This window comes from Rhinopithecus bieti, unplaced genomic scaffold (genome assembly GCF_001698545.2).
Source record: "Rhinopithecus bieti isolate Rb0 unplaced genomic scaffold, ASM169854v2 scaffold_31787, whole genome shotgun sequence".
In the NCBI taxonomy this organism is placed as follows: Eukaryota; Metazoa; Chordata; class Mammalia; order Primates; family Cercopithecidae; genus Rhinopithecus; species Rhinopithecus bieti.
The window spans coordinates 4,823,339-4,829,779 of record NW_016814655.1 but is presented as its reverse complement, the minus strand read 5'-3'; positions in this window follow the sequence as shown (position 1 = coordinate 4,829,779).

The following is a 6,441-nucleotide window of genomic DNA, read 5'->3' as shown; positions in this document are numbered from 1 at the left end:
TGTAGTAACCATTTTGTTATACATTTGTGTATCTTTTTTTTCTTCTTTTGAGATGGAGTTTCACTCTTGTTGCCCAGGCTGGAGTGCAATGGCACGATCTCGCCTCACCGCAATCCCTGCCTGCCGGATTCAAGCAATTCTCCTGCCTCAGCCTCCTGAATAGCTGGGACTACAGGCATGCACCACCGTGCCCAGCTAATTGTATTTTTAGTAGAGACGGTGTTTCACCATGCTGGCCAGGCTGGTCTTGAACTCCCGACCTCAGGTGATCCGCCCACCTCGGCCTCCCAAAGTGCTGGGATTACAGGCATGAGCCACCATGCCTGGCCATTGTGACTTATATTTTTTAAAAAACTGGCTGGGGCCTGGTGTGGTGGCTCACACCTATAATCCCCACACTCTTAGAGTCCAAGGTAGGCAGATCACTTGAGGCCAGGAGTTCAAAAACAGCCTAGCCAACATGGCAAAACCTAGTCTCTACTAAAGATACAGCTGGGTGTGGTGGTGCACACTGTAATCCAGCTACTTGGGAGGCTGAGGCAGGAGAATCGCTTGAATCCAGCAGACAGAGGTTACAATGAGCCAAGATTGTGCCACTTTTTAAAAAAAGATTACCCTGGCTACTACAGTGAGAAGTGACTCCAGGAGTTAAGGGCAGAAGCATGGAAACCAGTTACAATACACTGAAATAATCTAGGCAAGAGATTACGGTGAAGTAATGGAGAGGTTAAGAAGTAGTCAAGATTGGCCGGTTCGACACAGTGGCTCACACCTGTAATCCCAGCACTTTGGGAGGCCAAGGCAGGTGGATCACTTGAGCTCAGTAGTTCAAGACCAGCCTGGGCAACATAGCAAGGCTCCATCTCTACAAAAAGTACAAAAATTGGCTGGGTGTGGTGGCACACACCTGTAGTGCCAGCTACTCTGGAGGCTGAGGCAGGAAGATCACTTGAGGTCGGGGGCAGACACTGCAGTGAGCCATGATTGCACCATTGCACTCCAGCCTGGGCACTACAGAGAGACCTTGTCTCAAAAAAAAAAAGCTCTGCTGAAGGGTTGGTTCACTGAAAAGCAGAATACGGCAGCAGGAACAGGTTTAAGAAGGAGCAGAAATTAGTGTCCTTTTGAACATGTTGAGTTTGAGATGTTTGTTCTAACTCCACATGAGGATGTCATGTGAGCAACAGATTACAAATGGATGATCTGAGAGATTTAAGAGAAGGATCTATAGGACCCAATATCTGATTGAATGGATGAGGGGTCAGGGAGGGCAGTAAGGGACAGACAGCTGTCAAGGTTGTCTACTTCATCCTCAGCTTGGTAATTAGTTGTTTGAGGCCAGGCGCGGTGGCTCACATCTGTAATCCCAGCACTTTGGGAGGCTGAGGCAGGCAGATCACCTGAGGTGAGGAGTTCGACATTAGCCTGGCTAACATGGCAAGACCCTGTCTCTACTAAATATACAAAAATTAGCTGGGCGTGGTGGTGCGCACCTGTATTCCCAGCTACTCAGGAGGCTGAGGCAGAAGAATCGCTTGAACTTGGGAGGCAGAGGTTGTAGTGAGCCACTAGCACTCCAGCCTGGGTGACAGAGCAAGACTGTCTCAAAAAAAAAACACCAAGTTGTTGACAGGTCCACCGACTGAGATGGGGAATGCAGGAGGAAGAACAGGCTGGAATGTGAAGATAATGAGTTTGGCTTCCAATACATTGAATTCAAGGTGCCTGTGGGACATCTGTGCAGACAGCATAGTGAGTTATACAGATCTGCAACCAGGAGGTGAGGATTTAGCCTGGAGATACTGACTGGGGAGTCATCAGCATGTAGATCATCATAAAGCTCAGGAGTAAAGGAGATAGGCCCAGGATGTAGATTGGTAAGAGAAGAGGATGGAAAGCAGAACTCTGAAGACTGCCAACATTTATGAGATGGAAATTGGAGACATCTCTGATTAGAAGATAAGAAGAAAACAAGAAGCATATGATATCTTTTTTCTTTTTTTTTTTTTGAGATAGAGTCTCGCGCTGTCACCCAGGCTGGAGTGCAGTGGTGCAATCTCGGCTCACTGCAAGCTCTGCCTCCCGGGTTCACGCCATTCTCCCACCTCAGCCTCCTGAGTAGCTGGGACTACAGGCGCCCGCCACCGCACCTGGCTAATGTTTTTTGTATTTTTAGTAGAGACGGAGTTTCATCATGTTAGCCAGGATGGTCTCGATCTCCTGACCTCGTGATCCGCCCACCTCGGCCTCCCAAAGTGCTGGGATTACAGGCGTGAGCCACCGCGCCCGGCCAAGAAGCAAATGATATCTTACAAGTTAAGGGGAGTGTTCAAAAAAGACAGTACGTGAGGAATTGTTTAGATTGCTTATACTGGAGGTCACTGGCAAGGAGGCCAGAAAGGGACCTCCAACTGCTTCTATGCTAGACCTTCTTTCTTCACACCATCCTTACAGCATGGAATTGAGGATCAGGGCTTAGAAGCCACTTTCTCCTTGTTCGTTCATTCATTCATTCATTCATTCATTCACATATTCACTTGCCATGCATACAACCTCCCATGTGAAGAGATGCAAAGTGCTAAAGACAGGCTCTGTCTTCAGAGGATCAGGGACCCAGGGGTCATATAGAACTGGATTTCAATCTCAGTTCTACCATTTAGAACATAATCTTTGATGACTCCAAAATCCCTATCTCCAGGACAAACATCCCCACTGGGTCTGTATACACAATTGTCTCCTCAACATTTCCATTGGGATATGGGCCAACTCAACTTAGAAAGTCCCTTTACTCACCAGTCTGGGCAACATGGTGAAACCCTGACTTTAGAAAAAAAAAACAAAAATTTAGCTGGGCTGTGTTGTGTGCTTGTAGTCCTAGCTACTCAGGATGCTGAGGAGGTAGGATCACCTGAGCCTGGGAAGTTGAGGCTGCAGTGAGCCATGATTGCGCCACTGGACTCAAGCCAGGGCAACAGAGTGAAACCCTGTCTCAAAAAAAAAAAAAAAAAAAGGAAAAGGAAAGGAAAGAGAAAATAGAAAAGAAAACAGTCTTACTCAAATAATCTAATCCTGTTCAAATTTCCCCTTTTCAGTAAATGGTGCTACCATCAGCCTTTTGTTGAGATCCAAATCCTAGGAATAATTTTTAAAACATTTTTGGAGGAAAGAAGGGAAAAATATAGAGAGAGCATAAATATTATAGTATAGCCAGGCATGAAGGCTCACTCCTGTAATGTTAGCACTGTGGGAGTCCGAGGCGAGTGGATTATCTTAGGTCAGGAGTTTGAGACCAGCCTTACCAATATGGTGAAACCTTGTCTCTATTAAAAATATGAAATTAGCCAAGCGTGGTGTCATGTGCCTGTAATCCCAGCTACTCAGGAGGCTGAGGCAGGAGAATCACCTGAACCCTGGAGGCGGAGGTTGTAGTGAGCTGAGATAGTGCCATTGCACTCCAGCCCGGGCAACAAGAGCAAAACCCCATCTCAAAAAAAAAAAAAAAAAATTAGCTGGGTGTGGTGGCAGGCACCTGTAATCCCAGCTACTCGGGAGGCTGAGGCAGAATTGTTTGAACCCAGGAGGAGGAGGTTGCAGGGAGCCGAGATCACACCATTGCACTCCAGTCTGGGCGACAAGAGTGAAACTTGTCTCAAAAAACAATAATTATAGTATATATAATATATGGCATATTATACTATATAAAATTTATGGTATAGTATATATACTATGTGGCATATTATAGTATATATAGTATCATATATATAATATATGGCATACTATAGTATATATAATATATGGTATAGTATATATAATATATACTATAAATACATATAATACATATAGTATATTTATACTATATACTTATCACCATATACAGTATATCCGATACTAGAGGTAATATATACTATATATAACAGTATACTATACTTATATGGTATACTTATATAGTATCTTATACTACACTTATATAGCACACTTATAGTAAGTGTACTATTATATAATATATAATAGATATACAAGGAAGCCCCTGTGTGTTCTGGCCCTTACCTTTCTTCCTGGACACATGGCCTTCTTTCTGTCCTGGAACCTGCCTGTTCTATTGCTTTTGCATTTGTTTTTTTCTTCTGACTGGATTGCTCTTCCCCCAGGTTTCACCTATCTGACTCTTCGTGTGCATTCCGGTCTCAGCTCAAATGTCACTTTTTCGGAAAGCCTTTGTGTGAGCCTGTTATTCTCTATCACGAAAATTGTTCTACGTATATTTACATTAAATTTTTTTGTACGTTTTTCAGGGAATTCCCAGGGCCTAGAAAAATCTTTTGTTAAAGATTTATTGACTGACCATTGGCCTTGGCAGATTTCTGCAGTGCTTTAAGCCATGGTTTCCTTATTGAGGAATAAATGCCTATCTTGCTAGGTAGTTTAAAGCGCCGGGGATGAAGGTAAAAGTATTAAGGACGTCGGGAAATCTCCCCACACTGAACCTTTGCATTTCCCTACTCAGTTCCACCAGACTGCTGAGCAGACCGACAAAGGCTCCTTTTCCTCTGGGTAAAGAGCTACAGGAGTCTTCACTTCAGGCCCGGGAAGAGGTGGTCCCACTACGCCGTGGCATTATCGCTTTTTTTGTTGTTGTTGTTTTTTGAGACGGAGTCTCGCTCTGTCGCCCAGGCTGGAGTGCGTGGTGCGATGTCAGCTCACTGCCAGCTCCGCCTCCCGGGTTCACGCCATTCTCCTGCCTCAGCCTCCCGAGTAGCTGGGACTACAGGCGCACGCCACCACGCCAGGCTAATTTTTTTGTATTTTTAGTGTAGATGGGGTTTCACCGTGTTAGCTAGGATGATCTCGATCTCCTGACCTCGTGATCCGCCCGCCTCGGCCTCCCAAAGTGCTGGGATTACAGGCGTGAGCCACCTCGCCAGGCTATCGCTTTTTTAACAAGCGCGGAAAATCCCCTCCCATCCCAATGTTTAAAGTACCCAAGTTTGTGAGAGTCACGTGAGACTCTCGGGTCTGCCCCGCCTTAGAGAGGTGGAGCCTCAGCTTGTGGACCAATAGCAGGAGCAGTCTCCGGAACAGCCCCAACGCAACAGGGAAAGGGGGAGGAGCCAGGCGCCCGGCAGCTGTAACAGCACTTCCGGAAAGCACGCCCCGCCTCTCCCCCGGCCCCGCGCCCGTTTCTTTAGCCAGTGCCGGGTGGGCAGAACCTGCGGGTGCTGATTAAAGGCGCTGCCTGACGCTTTCTCCTCGCCCCCCCGCCGCGACTCTCCGCCCCCTTCCCGAGTAGCGGGACTGGCCTTGATGTAGGGCCCCCCCCCCCCCCCCCCGTCTCCTTCCGCCCCAGCCCGGGAGCTCGGCTCGCTGCAGCCCCCAGCTCTCTCGCTTCCCCACCCTGCCTGCCCCGCTGTGCTCCAAACCCATTGTATACGGCCGGCTGCGGACTCCCAGGCCGGGCCGTGGCGGGGGCGCCGGGACCCCCGAGTGCCCCTCCAGCTGGTCCCGCGGGCCGCGGCTTCTCCGCCGTCCGCCTTCTTCTCGGCGGCGGCGGCGAGGGCGCCCTTTCCTCCTGGCGCGGGCGACGGGGACGCACCCCCACCCCGCGGCGCCCCTTCCCGTGGGGAGAGCCGGGCCTGAGCAAGTCGAGGCAGGAAAGGGCCGCCGCGGACTGCCCAGCCAGCCGATCGTTTTTATTATCGCGATTATTATTAAAAGGGGCGGGGACCCCAGGACGCGGGGAGGGGCTGGATACGGAGGTATTTTTATTAAACAGATTATTCCTGAAATAATAATAATAAGCGCAAGATGGCTGAAGGTGGCTGTGATGAGAGTGTTGGGGTTGGGATTTTTTCTTCCTCTTTTTTCTTTTTTGATCTGAGGATAAAGCTCTGAGGCTACAGCCGCTGCGGAGACCTTGCCCGAAGCGCCCTCCCCTCTCTTGAGAAGCCGCGGGCAGACAGACGGACCTCGGACCGAGCAACGGGCACGGGCCCGCCCCGGACGCGTCGCCTGGGCAGCAGCCGGGGACCGCGGGCGGTCGCCTTTCTGCCGACTTCTTCCAATTCTCATCTTTTTTTTTATTTTTTGGACAGGACCGGGGTGGGTGGAGCAGAGGTGGAGAGAAATCGGGACTTCGCGTTTTCTCCCCTCTCTCTCTCCTAATTTGTTGGAGGCCGCCAGCCCTCCCCGTGGAAAAAAAAAAATCTCACCAAAAAAAAAAAAAAAAAAAGGAGCTAGAGGACGCCGCGGGCCCCTCAGCGAGTGCGCCCAGACCCCGGCCGCCGCCGCGGAGCCCAAGATGGCTGGGCGCTGAGGGAGGTGGCTCGGCCTGGCCCCGCCGCCGCAGGCTGGCTCCGACCGCAGCCCCGAGCCTTCCAGGCCCGAGCAGAGGCCGAGAAGAAAAGAAAGTGGGGGGGAGGGGGCCGGGGGGGGCGAAGGGGGAGG